The following is a 19,336-nucleotide window of genomic DNA, read 5'->3' on the forward strand; positions in this document are numbered from 1 at the left end:
TTCTCATACAAGAACAAGAAAGCCCTAGGGGGCCATCAAGTCACACTAATGTACCATTCAGGCACTGTTTTTCTCATTCCCATGATATCTAGCTCCTGCATTCTTGAGCAGCTCTAGTAACAGAAGCTCATTTTGCTGAGACGTATCTCTGGGCAGTCTAGCTGAAGCTATTTCTTTCTCTCTCTCTCTCTCTCTATGCTATTAGTCAAGAATATTTTGATATTTTATTGCTCTTTTTTTCCAGACAGCATTATTGAATTTCTCATCAGTACCTCATGTACACCAAAATCATCCCCCTCTTTCAGCTTTATGAGAATTGACTGTATTCATCCAAGAGATATTTACAAATGCTTGACAGTTTTAAGCCACTAAACTCTACACTTGTGTTTAAATTTTAATTAGTTTGTAACTGTGGGACATATTTTAATAGATAAAAGATTACCAGATCTTCTGATAATTAATTTAAGGCTATTTATTATTCAGATCTCTTACCTGAAAGAGTCATAAAAGGCTGAATGTTGGCTTCTGTAGAGGATAAGACTATACAATTTTTTTAAAAAAATGTGACCTAAATACATTGATATGGTTTGACTCTGTCCCTACCCAAATCTCATCTTGAATCCAACTCCCATAATTCCCACATGTTATGAGAGGGACCTGGTGGGAGATAATTGAATCATGGGGCAGTTTCCCCCTTTTTGTTCTCATGACAGTTAATAAGTCTCATGAGATCTGATGGTTTGATAAGGGGAAGCCCGTTTTGCTTGGCTGTCTTTCTCTCTTGCTGCCACCATGTGAGATGTGCCTTTCACCTTCCACCATGATTGTGAGGCCTCCCCAGCCACATGGAACTGTAAGTCCAATAAGCTTTTCTTTTGTAAACGGCACAGTCTTGGGTATATCTTTATCAACAGTGTGAAAATGAACTACTACACACGTTTTGCAAAAATGTACATCCTCACTGATAAATATGCAAAATAAGCATGGAATTTCAAATTTAGTATATAAAACAATGTTATATAGTAATTATAGATTTATATAAAGATTATAACAGGCATAGGAGTGATAAAAATGAAGCTCTTATCACCTCTGGGGAGAGACAAAGGGGAATAAATTAGGAGACTTTAAACTGCATCTGTTTTAATTCTTAAAAATGAGACAGAGATCTAAAGCAAATAAGATCAAATATAAAGTTATCAAAACTAAATTATTTTGTAATAAGACAGCTTCTATGTATTAAAGTGTTAGTGTGGACTAACACCATTAAATCTTTTGCCTCTTTTATTTTATAGAATAAAAACTGCAGCAGAGAGGTTAAGTAAGATAGCCTAAATTACTCAGCAAATAAAGACAGAACACGGTTGGAATCTGTGTGTGTTGGCTTATGAAGCCATGTTCTTAGTTACTACATTACACTAACTTTACATTTATTTATTTATTTTTCTGCATGCTTAATGTGGTTGTTAAAAATACAAAAATAGAATAATCAGAATATAAATTAGTCTAGAAAATTCTTTTTTAAAAAATATTTACATTGAAGCTTGGAAAATTTGTGCTATGATGTGTGAATAGATAGAAGGTTAGTATGGACGTTTGTAATGACTTTCATTCTCATGACATACATTAGGCACTGTTTCACAGAAGTATATCTTTACAAGACGTGAAGAGTAGAAGCTTAAGTATTTTTGTAAGAAGTGTCTAAATTCTGATTATTTAACATGTTGATGCAGATATCCTTTGGACTCAGAACGATTAGGATATTTTTTTCCCACCCTGTTTATCTCTTTTAAAAACAATGGTTTGAGATTTTTCTCAAACATCAGAGTAGGAATGAGGAGTACAATACTTAGCAAATGTTCCAAATCCAGAAGGTTAGTATTTCTGAATTATTTTAATGTAGAAAATTGTTCAAATATATTTTTACCTGTGGGATGTGGTTGATTTAAATATTTGGAGAAATGTATGAAATTAATAGCAGAATGACTTCTTGTCCTTAGTATTTATGTTCTCTGTAAAATTTCCTTTCCATTGATATCCCACCAATTCCAGACACTTCAGTACCCATAAAAATCCAATCTGTTTCCTATTCTCAGCATGAATGCCATGCTTTTATTGGGCTCCAATCTCTGTGTTAACATTCAGAATGTGCCTCCAAGCAGAAAACAGGATTCTGGGGTTTATCTCATTCATTTCCTTTATTTAGGTATAGCTTTGCGATTTTTTTTTTTAAATCTGAAAACATTTATTTTATATATTTTCTCCAGCTTTTTAATTATTAATGGTGGAATGTCAATTTAACTATTTGTTATTTCCAGAAACAGAATTGCTATTATAGATTTGAAATGATCAGAAATATGCATCTTTGATATATGCTTACTATGTATACATGTATATGTAACATTTATTAAATTGAAATTTATGGAATGACTAATAATTTACAAAGTTATTTTTACAACCACTGTCTAATCTTGGGCATATACAATATCCATTAGTTTTATTTTTTACTTTCTTTTATGGAATAAGATTCTTAGCCCTTCTGACTGGTGTGAGATGGTATTTCATTGCTGTTTTGATTTGCATCTCTCTCATGATTCATGATGATGAGCATTTTTTTCAGATGCATGTTGGCTGCATGTATGAATTCTTTTGAGAATACATTTTGAGAATCCAATTCTGTTTATGTCCTTTTATTAATGGTTTTTTTTGTTTTGCATATTGATTTAAGTTCCTTATAGATTCTAAAGATTAGACTTTTGTCAGATGCATAGTTTGCAAGTATTTTCTCATATACTGTAGGTTATCTATTTACTCTTTTAATAGTTTGTGTCACCAGGGCTATTATCAAAAAGTCAAAAAACAACAGATGCTGGAGAGGCTGTGGAAAAAAAAGAGAACACTTATACACTGTTGACAGGAATATAAATTAGTTCAGCCACTATGGAAAGCAGTTTGGAGATTTCTCAAATAACTTAAAACAGAGTTACCACTTAAACTAGAAATCCCAGAACTGGGCATACACCCCAAATAAAATAGATTATTATACCAAAAAAAAAAAAAAAAAAACCACATGCACTTGCACGTTCATCACAGAATATTCACAATTTCAATGACATGGGATCATCATATGTGCCCATCAATGGTGAATTGGATAAAAAAAAATGTGGTACTTATATACTATGGAATACTACACAGCCATAAAAATGAAAATATATTCTTTGCAGCCACATGGATGGAGCTGGAGGTCATAATTCTAAGTGAATTAATACAGAATTAGAAAACCAATTACCTCGTGCTCTTAATTATAAGTAGGAATTCAACATTGAGAACATACATACATAAACATGGGAACAACAGACACTTAAATACCAAGAGAGAGAGGGATAAAAGGGAACATGGGTTGAAAAACTATCTATTGGGTTCTATGCTTACTATCTGAGTGCAATATACCTATAGTAAAACTACACAGGTACCCCTGTATCTAAAATAAAAGTTGAAAGAAAAAACATTCTTAGCCTAAAGTAGTTAAATTATTTGCCCAAGACCACACAGATGGGAATGGAATATAGGCATTTTAATGCTAATTTCTGTGTTCTTCCAAAATGGCATAATGCCTTCTTAGATGAAGAATGTGAAAAATGAATCTAGAGAATTAAGGAACATCTTCCCATGCATGAAAAGCTTTAGGAAGCTTAGACCTCAGTACACATACTGATATTTCATCAACAGGTTTTAATTCTGACATGCAAAGATACAGGAGCCATCTGGAAAAAGAAAAGAAATTTCTCCATCCATGGCTCCCCACTGACTTTAATTTGACCCATGAATACTGCCAACAAATAGCAGCTGTCTTCCCCACACAACATTTCACTCCTATTTGTTTGTCTTAGCTTTTTGTAACTATTTCAGGAGGAAAAATGAATTAGTTATTGACATCCTGATATACTGAACTAAAATTAATTGGATTTGCTTTATTTTCAGCTTTTCAAAGTCACTTATAATCCTTTACTTGCAAAGAGTTAGAATTATCAGCCAAAATAAAAATAATAAATATTAATAATACATAATAACAATTGCTAAGATATAGAAAACAGCATTTCAGATGCTGTATATTATTTAAAAATATACTATAGTTGCACATAAGAGAAGTCATGTACCAGAATTACTGAATAACAACTGGTGTTTTCTTAAAGTTTTATTTACTAGATTAGGAAAATAAATTTTTGTCTCTTGGTGTATATTTGTAAAATTTTTCAGACTGTTTATAACAGTTTCTTTATCTGTAAGATGAGTGGGCTGAATCTTTGAAGTCTTTTTTGTTCTTCATAATTCCATTAAGAGGTTCATTTTTATTGAAGGCAGTCTGCAGGCATCAATGTATTTCTCACCTGCCCCTGGATCTTTTCCTAGGAAACACATAGAGGGCCTAGGATCCACTCAAAAAAACTCACACTGAAGTGTCTTCTTTTCTCTTAGGTAGTCTTTTGCTCTAGGGTAAGTTTTTAACTATGTATGAGAAAGCTATTAATATATATTAGTTTCCTCATTAGGAAAATGAGAAGAAAATACCTACATTAAAATGGATTTAAAGAAGAAACAAATACACGAGAAAATACTTTGCAAACTTTGAAGTACTACACAATATGAGGAATCAACATAACAGTAATTAGGAAAAAGAGAAAGATATAGAATAGTTTCAGCTAGGCTACACAGACATGTCATAGCAAAATCAGCTTCTGCTATGAGTGCTGTTTAAGAATGCAGAAGATAGGTCATGAGAATAAAAAGATAATGCATACCAACAAGACAATGTTGACTTGCTCTAGTAAAGAGGTCATATTTAGACTATTACATACAATTTGACTAATTTTGTGATAATTAAATGTCATTTTATAAGACTTACCCAGCATTTCTAAATGCCAAATAATTGAATAAAAAATTGAAATATGATTGTTATTGCATAGGCACATTTCAAGTTTTCAATGATGACACTCATTCTTCAATTCTATCAAAGAAAAGGCATTGTTTTTGGTTTGTTCTTCAGTAGGGAGAGTCATTTCAAAAGTTTTTATTTAATCTTTCATTCTTTAATAGCTCTCACTTCACAGAATAGGAAACTATGTAGATATTGTGTTAGTTATTAAACATGATCTTCCAACAATTCACTACAGATAGGGAAAAGAGAGGCAGTTGCCATCCATAGACCCACTAGGTCCACTAAAAGATGGAATTAGTACTAATCAACATTTATTATCTGTCATCAATAACTCCTCTCACTGACCAGTGGGCCATAATTATGGCTCAGATTCCCAGTGAATAAGGTTAATTCAAAGCCATTTTACTAAAAATCCCATAAAGGTCTGAGTATTTCCATTTTCTAATGCACAGTAATTCTGAAAAATGGCCATTGGTATCTTCAGAAAAAGCACAGAGGAAAATTAATAGTACATACTTGTGGTCACATTTCAGGTATCTTCTCTAGGTTACTGGCCTCACCTTCATTCAAGAAGGTCTCTTTGTACTGGCAAATGAATGTAAAGACTAAATTAAAGGTTATGCCTATTTTAATGACTCAAGTCATGTCGTATTTAGAGGTTTTTTTGTTTTTTTGAGATACAATCTCGCTTTTCACCGAGGCTGATGTGCAGTGGCACAATCTCAGCTCACTGCAACCTCTGCCTCCTGGGTTCAAGCAATTCTCCTGCTTCAGCCTGTTGAGTAGCTGGGACTACAGGTGCACACTACCACACTGGGCTAATTTTTTGTATTTTAGTAGAGACGGGGTTTCACCTTGTTGCCCAAACTGGTCTTGAACTCCTGAGCTCAAACTGCCCTCCACAGTCTCCCAAAATTCTGGGATTACATGCGTGAAGTTATTATTTAGTATAAATTAAAATATTTTTGTATATTGTCCATATATTTCAGTTCTAGAAATTGAACAAGTAGCCAGTGCCTAAGGAAAATCACTCTGGTCATGACCCAAGTCCTTCCCTTTACGGTGACTATGCTCCTGTGCTCGCCTTGTCTGTTGGTTAAGCACTACCATTTAGTCTTTCCCATTTCAATCATCTCCATTGAAACAAAGGAATAAATTTTTTAACTGGATTTTGCATCATCCCCCAAATTTCAGAGAACAAGCAATGCAAAGGTGTCCAAGATTTTTTAATTCACTGGTAAAGAGAATGTTCTCTGGACCCACTGTGAGATAGGAGGAAAAGTGACACATGTTAAATTTATTCTAACATCTCTATCACCATAAGTCTTTGGATGTGGGATCTAAGCTTCATTAAATATGTAAAACCCTTCAGTCAAAGACTGTCAATCAACCAAGTACGGTTTTAGAGCCACTCCTAGCTGCTGCTTAAAATAACACATTGACCCAAAAATTTTTGTCCAGTGTACTAGTATTTATAAATTTAATGCAAATGTTGATTTTCCCTCTTTGATCTAAACTCCCATATATATTCTTCAAATTTCTGCCAATAAAAATTGAGAATTTGTTTTTCAAAAATCAGTGCAATTATACTGTGTATAAGTGAGCTCTTCCTGGGTTAGATTTTTCATATAAAAACTAGCAATGTTAATTCAATTTTTATGGTAAATTTTTCATCCACAATATCAAACTTTTGGTATGAATTTTACTTACAGCAGCCTTGGGGCTATTCAAGAAAATAAATAATTTTAGGACAATTCCAGAATTGTTCTGGTTGTCTGACAATGATTTAAGCTGATTAAAATATTCAGCTTGACATTTTTCTTCCAAAATCTTTCCAGTTAAGTAAAAGGCAGCCATCCTAACACTCCATGTATTCCTTATTTACTCAACTATGATCAAGTGCAACAGACCCTTGGCTTTCCAAAATTTTGTCTTCAACAGGCACTTCATACCAAATAACGACAGCAAACAATGTGAATGCCTATTTTGCTACTGCCTGCTTCTGACTACCGACTTTCAATGCTTCACTAGCTATTAGGCTGTCTCTACATTTAAATTCATAAAAGCACAAATCCTAGATAGCTATCATTGTAGATATGTTTCCTGACCTAATTCATGATACCAATATCAGTCAATGATCAGTCAGGGGTAAAACAAAGTTCTGAAAAAAAATTTTTTTTTTCTTTGAAAGAAAGAAAGAAAAAGAATAAAGAAGAGGAGGAAAAAGGAAGAGAAAGAGAGAGAGAGAATGGGAGTATTGCTTTCTTGCCCAGGCTAGAATGCATTTTAGTAATGGGTATTGAAAACCTCTTTTATACCAATAATTATACTTGATGTAAACAGGAAGGAATAAGGGAAGAAAATAACAAACGAGCAGCCAAACAATATTTCATTTAAACCTATGAAATGCTGTGAGATTACTGAGGAGTGATTTACTTTCAATTTATGTAGTCACTTTTGGAATAGGTGTGAGGTGGTAATATGTGTTTTGTGTATTTGAAGTGGAGAGTTCTATAAATGTTTATTAAGTTTACTTGTTCCAGGTCTGAGTTCAAGTCCTAAATGTCCTTGTTAATTTTCTGTCACGTTGATCTATAAAATCATTAGCTCTTCTTGTTACATTGATCCTTTTGCCATTATATAATGTCCTTTGCCTCTTTAGCTCTTTGTTGCTTTAAAGTCTACTTTATCAGAGGCGAGAATTGCGTCTCCTGCTTTTTGTTTATTTGTTTATTTTTAGTCTCTGATTGGTTGATAAATCTTCCTCCTTCTCTTGTTTTGAGTCTTTGTGTATCGTTGCATGTGAGATGGGTCTGGATGCAGCATACCAATGGGTTTTGGCTTTTTATCCAATTAGAATATATATAACTTTAATACTGGCATTTGATGCTAGCTGGCTGTTTTGCCCATTAGTTACTGTAAATTTTTCGTTGTGTTGATGTTCTTTTCTTTTTGATATATTTTTGGAAAGGCTGATATTGGTTGTTCTTTTATATGTATAGTGCTTCTTTCAGAAGCTCTTGTAAAGCAGGCCTGGTGGTGGTGAAGTCTATAAGTACTTGTTTGTTCACAAAGGATTTAATTTTTCCTTCGATTATAAAGCTTAGTTTGGCTGGATATGAAATTCTGGGTTGAAAGTTCTTTTCTTTAAGGATGTTAAATATTGGTCCCCACTCTTTTCTGGCTTGTAGGGTTTCTGCTGAGAGATCTGCTGTAAGTCTGATAGGTTTCCCTTTATGGGTAACCTGAACTTTCTCTCTGGCTGCCCTTAGTATTTTCTCCTTCATTTCAACCCTAATAAATCTGGCAATTATGTGCCTTGGGGTTGGTCTTCTTGAAGAATATCTTTGTGGTGTTCTCTGTATTACCTGGAGTTGAATATTACCCTGCCTTGCCAGGTTGGGAAAGTTTTCCTGAATGATATCCTGAAGAGTCTTTTCCAACTTGGATCCATTCTCTTCGTCACATTCAGGTACACCTATCAAACGTAAATTAGGTCTTTTCACATAGTCCCATATTTCCTGGAGACTTTGATCATTCCTTTTCTTCCTTTTTTCTCCAATCTTGTCTTCTCATTTCATTTCACTGAGCTGGTTCTCGACTTCTGATATCCTTTCTTCTACTTGATCAATTCGACTGTTTAAACTTGTGCATGCTTCGCGAAGTTCTCGTGTTCTGTTTTTCAGCTCTATCAATTCACTTATATTCCTCTCTAAATTGTCCATTCTCATTAACATTTCGTCAAACCTTTTTTCAAGGTTCTTAGTTTCTTTGCATTGGGTTAGAACAAGTTCTTTTAATTCACAGAAGTTTCTTATCACCCACGTTTTGAAACCTGCTTCTGTTATTGGAACACACTCGTAATCTATTAAGTCTTGTTCTGTTACTGATGAGGAATTGCAATCCCCTGTAGAGGGAGAGGCATTCTGATTTTGAGTATTCTCTGCCTTTTTACGCTGATTTCTTCCCTTCATTATATATTTATCCATCTGTTGTCTTTGTAATTACCGACTTTCTAACTAGGTCTCTGAGCAGACGTCCAACTTGATTCCCAGTGCCGAAATCTGAGCAATCCACTGCACCGGCCAAAACAGCGGTGTTAAGATTGACGGTGCTTTTCTGCCCGGGAATCTCTGGACTCTGCACCAAAAACTGGTGCACTAAGGCACCAGCAAAACCGCCACGCCGGCCACAAGAGTTGCCCTGGCGACACGTGGGGCTCCTCTGCTGGGAATCTCCTGGTCCGTGAGCAACAAATATTCATCTGAAAGTGTGGCGTCCTCTCGTTCTCTGTGCTTTCACTGGGAACTATGAGCCCGAGCTGCTAGTGATCAGCCATCTTGGATCTCTCTCCCTGAAAATTTTAAGTCTTGAAATTGGTTACAAAGCTTTTGGTTTGCTGAAAGACCAAATGGTAAAAATTATACTGGAAAAGCCAACAAGAGTAGAGGGTCTTAACCTCTACTCCTGGGTTGGGGCATATAATAATTTGTTTTCACAAATGCTTAGACATGTAGGTTACTGGTACCAGTTTAGCTAAAACTAAAGAGATAATGTGTTTCCCATTCACTGCTACTCATTGGGCTTCACTTCTTTAGAAAATGATGTCAGGAGAGAGGGACCTGGAAAAGCAGGATTTAGGCATATCAGAAATCTAGTCAAACCCTGTCAACCACCATCAAACAGCACACTTATACTCAACAGTTAACAGTAATGAATTCTACTAAAAGTTCAAAGAGGAGGATAATTGAAGGTAAAGCAGATTACACATTCAGAAATTCATTTCAGTAGAGAAGTGGTCATAAATGTCAAATTAAAGAGAAATATAAGTTATAAAAAGTATAAATAAGTCTATCAGAAGCCTTCAGTAAGAATAGTTTACTTAGAATAGGATTACAAAAAAGTGTTAGAAAAAGAAAAATATTTTTTCTTTTCTTATTCTTTTTTTTTTTTTTTTTTAATCTTAGCATGAGCATCTTAAAAAACATGTTTGGTTTCAGAAGAGAGACTAGAGAGTGAGAAGTTCAATACTTTGACAAGAAGATACCTGGTTTAATGAATGCTTGAAGAAAGCAATTGAAGGAATCAATCAAAAATAATTCAAAATCAAAAGATAAGCAATTTTTCTTTAAGTCAGATAAAGGAAAGGAGAAAAAGACATAGGGGAATGTTGAAGGAAAGAATAAGCAGCTCCTTGAGCAAGGAATTAAATGTTTAGTTCATGAGACAGTTTTAACTTTTAGAGACGTTAATATGGTCAAGTATTATTAATTAAATCTCCCTTATAAATATTATTATACTTATTCTCTCCTTATTAGGGAAAAATTGTAGTGGACAAAGTTTGGGTTATTTTTTATTGATTTGACAAATTTGAGAAGCAAAACATTAACTCATACTTATTATAACTTCTCTTGGACACTGTAAGGTTAAGAAAGCGAAAAGATATTCTGAGCCAAGGTTTTCATATTACTCTTCAGATTAAATAAATCCCAGCATCCCTTGCTATAATACAAACAAATTGATTTAAGGGAAGATGATTGCAAAGTAGAATAGAGCTTCCCATTTTATAAACAAGTGACACTGCATTATTCACAACAATCATGTTTTTCAAATTCTTTGTGCTTTGAAAAAGCTTTAGGAAACATTTATTTTCCCCATACATCATGTATAAGCAATATAAACTTGCTTATAATTTACAAAGTACTAATTTATTTCAAGAAAATAATGCATTTATATAATTCAGTCTTATAAGAAGATATTTTCTGTATAGTATTATTAATTACAGAGCTCTCTCATTCTAACCTAATTCCCTGATTGTGAGGTAGGTACCATTATCATCAGTTTGCAGCTAAGGAAATGGGAACTGTGATGGTTAATATTGAGTGTCAACTTGACTGGAATGAAGGATGCAAAGTGTTGATCCTGGGTGTGTCTGTGAGGCTGTTGCCAAAGGAGGGTGACATTTGAGTCATGGCCTGGGAAAGACACATCTACCCTTAATCTTGCTGGGCACCATCTAATCAGCTACCAGTGTGGCCAGGATATAAAGCAAGCAGAAAAAAATGTGAAAAGGCTAGACTGGCTCAGCCTCCCAATCTACATCTCTCTCCCATGCTGGACGTTTCCTGCCCTTTAACATTGGACTCGAAGTTCTTCAGCTTTAGGATTCAGACTGGGTTCCTTGCTCCTTAACTTGCAATTGGCCTATTGTGGAATGTTGTGATCATGTGAGTTAATACCACTTAATAAATTTCTCCCCCCCATTTTTTTTTTTGAGACAAAGTCTCACTCTGTGGCCCAGATCGGAGTGCAATGGCACAATTTTGGCTCACTGTGACCTCTGCATCCAGGGTTCAAGTGATTCTCCTGCCTCAACCTCTTGAGAAGCTGGGACTACAGGCACCTACCACCACACCCAGCTAATTTTTGTATTTTTAGAAGAGTTGGGGTTTCATTATGTCAACCAGGCTAGTCTTGAATGCCTGACCTCAGGTGATCCACCTGCCATGGCCTCCCAAAGTGCTGGGACTACAGGAATAAGCCACTGCACCCAGCCTCTAAACCTTCCTTTATATATACATCTATCCTATTAGTTCTGTCCCTCTAGATAACCCTAACTAAAACAGAGTTTGGCACCAAGAGTGGTTCCAGAGGAACAGAATATTAAGGACAGAGTTGTATCACTGGTTTTGGGGTTTTTGGAGTTGGCTACTTAATATGATTAGACCCAAAAATGCTAAGGGCTGTACTGCTAATATTATGGAGAATACTGATAGTCCTTGGAGTGAACTATTTAGAGAGCTATGCCAAATAAATACATTTGACCCTCCTGATTCACTGCTTGTGAGAGGCAAGGAGTTTAGTGACTCTCTATATAACACCTTTGACTATATATATAGAATGAAGGAACATAATGAAGTTGGTTGGTTGCTCCTAAGTTCACTAGACAAAGTGGTAAAAGAAAATGATGAACTCAGAGATTCTAACTCCTGGCTTCAGAAGAAGATACTGAGCCTCAAATCTGCTAGGATTGCCCTGAGTGAGAGTTTTATCTCCTGTAGAGAAAGAGCTGAAATGATGGAAAGGCAGAAACAAACTCTTATCATGTGAGTGGCTGACCTGCAATGAAAGGTGCATGCACAGCTTTGTCAGGTGTCTACTCTTAAAGTGAGGGCATTGATTGGAAAAGAATGGGACCCTGCAACTTGGAAAGGGGATGTATAAAAGTCTCCTGATGAATCTGGGGACACTGAGTTTATAAACTTGGATTAACCATTTCTACCAGAAGAAACACCTTCCCCATCCCCAGTAGAGGCAGCATCCCCTCCCCAACCCATGATGCCATCAGTCTTCCACATTTGTCTGAGGAGATAAACCCTGTGCTGCCTGAGGCAACAGTGATGGCCTTCCCTGAGGCAGTTGCTAGCCAAGATAATGTTGATTAACCTCAGGAGCCACCCACAACAACCCTGTTTGCTTCTAGACCTATAACTAGGCTAAAGTCCTGGTGGTCCCCTAGAGATGAGGTTCAGAATGTGACCCCTGAGGAGATGCACTACACTCAAAAAGAACTGCTTGAGTTTTCCAATTTATATAAGCAGAAATCTGAAGACCAGGCATGAGGATGGATATTAAGAATGTGGGATGATGGTGGAAGAAACATAGAATTGGATAAGGTTGAATTTATTGATTTGGGCCCACTAAGTTGGGATTCTGCATTTGTTGTTGCAGCTCAGAGAGTTAAAAAAAAACGGTTCTAACAGTTTATTTGCTTGGTTAGATAAAATACGGATTAGAAGGTGACCCACTGTGAGTGAACTGGAAATGCCTAACCTCCCTTGGTTTAATGTAGGGAAGGGATCCAAAGGCTTAGGGAGATTGGGATGGTAGAATGGATTAGTCTCTTTAAACCTACTCATCCCAGCTGGGAATGTACAGAAGATATATCCTTGACCAATGCTTTACGAAATACATTAGCAGAAACATTGCAAGCCAGAATGGAAAATAATATATTCAAAGCGCTAACGTTTTTTTTTAAACACCCAGCAAATTGGAATCATATGTCTGACCAAACTTTCCCTCAAAAATGAAAAAGAGTGGGAGGCAGAGCAAGATGGCAGAATACAAGCCTCCATTGATTGTCCCACTGAGAAGGACGCCAATTTAACAACTACAAAAGGAAAGCACCTTCACGAGTACTAAAACTCAGTACTCACAGTACCTGATTTTAACTTCACATCACTGAAAGAGTTACCGAACAGAAAGAAAAAACAACCTTGAACTGCCAAAATCATCCACCTCCCACAACCTCAGTTCTTTACTCCTCCACAGTGGTGACATGATGCATTTCTGTGCACTGGGTGAGGGGATATTTCCAAAATCATGCTACAAATCCAGTATTACCCTGATACACACCTACATAAGAAAAAAACCCAGCCTGGGGAACATAGCAAGACCTTCTCTCTACTAAAAATTAAAACGATTAGCCAAGTGTGGTGGTACAAACTTGTATTCCCAGCTACTTGGGAGGCTGAAGTAACAGCATCACTTGAGTCCACCAGTTCTAGGTTCAAGTGAGCTTTGATCATGCCACTGTGCTCCAGTCTGGGCAACAAAGTAAGACCCTGACTCCAAAAACAAAAAAATAAAATAAAAAAGAAAGTAAACAATATAAAATGGCAAGTTAAATTAAAAAAAAAAAAAACTAAATACAAAGTTAGCAGAAGGAAGAAAATAAAGATTAGACTTAGGTAAGTAAAATAGAGACTAGAAAATTGAAAAAAAAAAATAATGAAACCAGGAGTTGAATTTTCGAAAACACATACAAAAATGTAAGAATGCTCTAGCAAAACTAAGAAAAATAAAGAAGTCTTAAATAAATAAACTCAGAAATGATAGAGTAGACATTACAACGTATTCTACAGAAATAAAAAGGATTATGAGACTAGCATGAATAATTATTCTCCAACGAATTTGATAACCCAGAAGAAATAGATAAATTTTTAGAAATATATAATCTACTAATACTAAGTAATGACTAAATAAAAATCTGACTAGTAATTACATAGACTCAGTAATCAAAAATCACCAATAAAGAGAAGTTCAAGAACTGATAGCTTCACTGGTGAATTCCAACAAATACTTGAAAAACTAATACCAATTATTTTCTTCCAAACCCTTTCAAATAATTGAAGACGAGAAAACACTTTCAAACTCATTTGATAGAGCAAACATTATCCAGATATCAAAGCCAGACAAAGCTACTATAAGAAAATTACAGGTCAATATCTCTAATGAAAATAGACATAAAATACTCAACAAAATAGATCAAACTGAAACTGAATTTAAGAGCAGGTTGAAAGAATCACACATCTTGATCAAGTAAGATTTATCCCTGGGATGCAAGAATGGTTCAACATACAAAAATCAACATGACATACTATATTAATGAAGGATTTTTAAAAATCACATCATAATATTAATAGATGCTGAAAAAAATTAACAGAATTTAATACCCTTTAATGATAAAAACATTCAACAAACTAGGAGTAGAAATAAACTAGCTCAATATAACAAAGGGCATATATAAAAAACCCATAGCTAACATTGAACTCAAGAGTAATTCTGAAAGCTTTTCTTCTAAGATGAAGAACAAGGTAGAGATGCCCACTCTAGCCACTTTTATTAAACAGGAAGTACATATGAAAAAAAAGGGCATCTCAAAAGAATAAATAAAATTTTGCCTGCTACTCTGCCAGAGCACACGCTCCTACAGTCCCCAAACACCATTGTGTTGGCATGCACAAGCAGACCTCATCACCCAGCCCTGACTAGCATACATGAGCATGCACCCCACCCCCACACCCCCACCATGACCAGTATGAGTGCATGGTCACAAACATTATTGCCACTCTCACACTGGCAGTCACAGATGCTGCTACCTGGTCTTGCCCTACCCCATTGATGCTTGAGGACCCACCCTGCCTAGTCACCACCATCACTAATGTACACTTACATGTGGATGCTGCTGCCCAACATGCTCAAAGTACTTTTGGCAACATCTCTCATTGGAGTACTGTTGACATGGAGTGGGCACACCTTGACCCTTCCAGCTCAGCAGGTACTTAACCTAGAGGGGCCAGAGAACAAAGCTTTGACTGGCACAAACCCCACCCCCAAAGTTAAAGCATACATCCTCAGAGTACTCAGCTGAGTCTTATCCTCTGAAGTCTTCCTGAAATGAAGCCAGTTGACTGAACCCACCCTATATGACAGTCATACCCTCAAGGGCATCAAAGAATATAAAAGTAAAAGCCCCATCCAAAAGACAGCAAGCTCAAAGATTAAAGGAACATCAGCCCACACACATGAGAAAGAACCAGCACAAGAACTCAGGGAACTACAAAAGCCAGAATATCTTCTTACCTCCAAGCAACTTCATGTCATATGTTCTCACCTATTTGTTAGATCTAAAAATCACAATTGAGCTCATAGAGATAGAGAGGAGAAGGGTGATTACCAGAGCTGGGAAAAGTAGTAGGGGAAATCAAGAATAGAAGGAAAAGTGAAAAAGATTATAAATATGGGGAAATTAAACAACACACTCTGAATAATGATTGGGTCAAAGAAGAAATCAAAAGAAAATTTAGAAAATATCTTGAAATAAACAAAGATGAAAGCAAAACATATTGAAATTTATGGAATACAGCAAAAGCGTACTAAAAGAGAAGTCACAGTAATGAACACCTACATAACAAAAGAACCAGCTTGGGGAATATAGCAAGACCTTCTCTCTACTACAAATTAAGCCTTTTTAAAAATTAAGCCTCTACTAAAAATTAAGAACAATGGTTCTTAATGAGGCTGAAATGACAGGTAGAGTATTTGGAATAAGAATATGAATGATGATCATCGAGATTTAGATGAAAGTTGAAATCCAATCGAGAGAATCTAAGAAACCCAATAAAAAATGTAAGAGCTGAAAGGCAATACACTCATTTTTAAAAATAACCAAACTGATTGACTGAGTTAAAAAACTCACTATAAAAATTTCATAATATAATCAGAAGTATTAACAACAGAATAGACAAAGATTACAAATCTTAGAGCTCACCAAAAACTGGCTCTTTGAATCAACTCAGACAAAATAAAAATAAAAAAGAATAAATGAAGCCTCTGGGAAAAATGGCTTATGTAAAGACCCCCAAGCATACTACTCATTGGCATCCCTGTAAAAGGAGGGACTTTAAAAACATATTTCAAGATACTGTCCATGAAAATTTCCCCAACCTAGCTAGAGAGGTTGATATTCAAATTTAGGAAATGCAGAGAATCCCTGAGAGATACTGTACAAGATGACCATCTTCAAGATACACAGACATCAAATCCTCCAAGGTAAAAATGGAAGAAAAATGTCAAAGGTGGCCACAGAGAAGAAACAGGCTGCATGAAAGGGAGCACCATCAGGCTAATAGCAGATTTTTCACCAGCAACTCTGTGAATCCAAAGATCATCAGGGGCCTATATTTAGCATTCTCCCTGCCCCCACAAACTTTTTAATGGGATTATATATTTGTTTGTTCGTTTTTTTCCTGTTGAGTTGTTTGAGTTCCTTGTACACAACAGATATTAGTCCTGGGTTAAATGAATAGCTTACAAATATTTTCTTCCTTTCAAGAGGTTGTCTCATCACTATATTAATTGTTATACATATGCTTTTTAGTTTAATATTGTCCCATTTATCAGTTTTGTTTTTGTTGCCTGTGCTTTTTGAGGTCTCAATCATAAAATATTTACCAGGAACAATGTCCAGGAGAGTTTTCCCTGTTTTCTTTGAGTATTTTTATAATTTCAGGTCTTAAGTTTATGTCCTTAATTCATTTGAATTGATGTTTGCATATGGTGAAAGACAGGGTCCAGTTTCATTCTTCTGCATGTCACTATCCAAATTTTCCCAGAACCACTTATTGATGAGGGTGTCCTTTCCCAATGTAAGTTCTTGTTAGCTCTTCTAAAAATCAGTTGGCTGTCAATGTGTGGCATTATTTCTGGGTTCTCTATTCTGCTCCATTGGTCCATGTGTCTATTCTTGTACCAATAACATGCTGTTTTGGCTGTATCGCCTTGCGATGTATTTTGAAGTCAGGTAATGTGATGGCTCCAGTGTAGTTATTTTTCTTTACACCTGCTTTGATGATTCAGGTTCTTATATGATTCCATATGAATTCAAGAATGTTTTTTCTAATTTTGTGAAGAATAATGTTGGTATTTTGACAGAGATTGCATTAAATCCATAGATTGCTTTAAGCAATATGGTCATTTTATTGATATTAATTCTAAAACATGAGCAGCAAATCTTTTTCCATTCATTTGTGTCATCTTCAAATTATTTCATCAGTATTTTGTGGTTTTCCTTATAGAGACCTTTCATTTCCTTAGTTAAAATTATTCCTAAGTATTTTATTACTTTTTTGTAGATCCTGTACATGGGGATGCTTTCTGGATTTCTTTCTTGGTTAGATTGTTATTGGTATATAGAAACATTACTAATTTTTGTATGCTGATTTTGCATCCTGAAACTACTGAATTCATTTATCACATCCAATTTTTTTTGGGGGGTGGAGTCTTTAGGTTTTTCTAGATACAATCTAAATACAAATAAATATAATTAGAAATGGCAATTGAAACATTACCACTGACCCTGCAGAAATAGGAAAACACCCTCAGAGACTATTAAAAATGCTTCTGGGCACACAAACTAGAAAACCTAGAAGAAATGGATAAATTCCTAGAAAAATGCAACATCCCAAGATTGTACCAGGAAGAAATTGAAGTATTGAACTGATAAATAACAAGTTCTGAAATTTAGTAACAAAAAGCTTACCCACCAGAGAAAATCTGGACCAGATGTATTTGTAGCTAAATTCTACCAGACAATGAGGAAGATTTGATATAAATTATATTGAAACTATTCTAAAAAATAGAGCAGGAAGATTTCCCCTCAACTCATTCTATGAGGCTAGGATAATTGTGGTATCAAAACCTGGCAGAGGCACAATGAAATAAGAAAACTTCAGGTCAATATTCCTGATCAACATAGATGCAAAAATTCTCAACAAAATACTAGCAAACTGATTTCAGCAGTAATTCAAAAGGCTAATCCTCCAGGATCAAGTAGGCTTCATTATTGGGATGCAAGGTTGATTCCAGATATGCAAATCAATAAATGTGATTAATCACATAAACAAAACTAAAAACAAAGCCACATGCTTATCTAAATAGATGCAGAAGATCTTTTGATAAAATTCAACATCCCTTCATGTTAAGAATCCTCAACAAACTAGACATTAAAGGAATAGACCTCAAAATAATAAGACTCTATGACAAACCCATGGGCAAATCATACTGAATGGGTATTTCTCCTGAGACTGGAACAAGATAAGAATGCTTCCTTACAATGGCATTTCCCTTGAGACTGGAAGCATTTCCCTTGAGACTGGAACAAGATAAGAATGCTTACTCTCAACACTCCTATTCAACACAGTACTGGAAGTCTCAGCCAGAGTAATCAGGCTAAACAAAGAAGTAAAAATTCACCCAGATAGGAAGATAGGTAGTTGAACTATCTCTCTTCACAGATGATATATGTAGAAAACTCCATAGTTTCTGCCCAAAGCTCCTAGATCTTTTAAACAAATTCAGCAAAGGTTCAGGATACAAGTGTACAAAAATTAGAAGTATTTCTGAGGGAGTGTATTCTCTTTTGGGGTCCACAAAGGGGGCATAGTTTCAAGGCCAAGAACTTCCTAGCACCATGCCCCCCTCCCATCTCTCTTCATCCAGGAGATTTAATGGTTTATGTTTGAATTTTGTGGTCATCGGAAGAAAATAAGAGTTAATCACTCCAGCGGAAGTTCTAAGGAACTCTTTTCATTGGCCTGGGGTCTTGAAGAAGGTGGGGGTTCCTCCCAGACTAAAAGTCCCCTTCTTCCACACCCCTTCAGACTCCACATTTGGGTCCCCTTCCACGAACACTCCCTTCATGGAAGCCATCTTTCTCTCTCCTGGATTTTCCCTCTGGAGTCCCCTTCCACACTCTCTTGTGGAAGCCTGTCTTCTCCTAAACTCCATCTCTCTCTGTTCCCTTCCACTCAGTGTGGAAGCTGCTTTCCTCTCCTGGATTCCATCTTTCTGGATTCTCTCACTCAGTGTGAGAGTTAGCTGTTTCTTTCTCTCTCCTTCTCCTGTTTCTCTCTCTCTTTAAATAAATCACTTTCAACAAACACTTTTGAGTCTGGCATTTACTGCACACTGCACCATGGTCCTCTGTCTCATTCTTGAGAGTGTAGGAGACTAATATCCTGGAGAAACGTTCTCTCAGGGGAGCTGAAGGCACAATGAAGT

The sequence above is a fragment of the Aotus nancymaae genome, unplaced genomic scaffold, assembly GCF_030222135.1.
Source record: "Aotus nancymaae isolate 86718 unplaced genomic scaffold, 86718_ANA_hifiasm-v0.15.2.pri h1tg000008l, whole genome shotgun sequence".
Lineage (NCBI taxonomy): Eukaryota > Metazoa > Chordata > Mammalia > Primates > Aotidae > Aotus > Aotus nancymaae.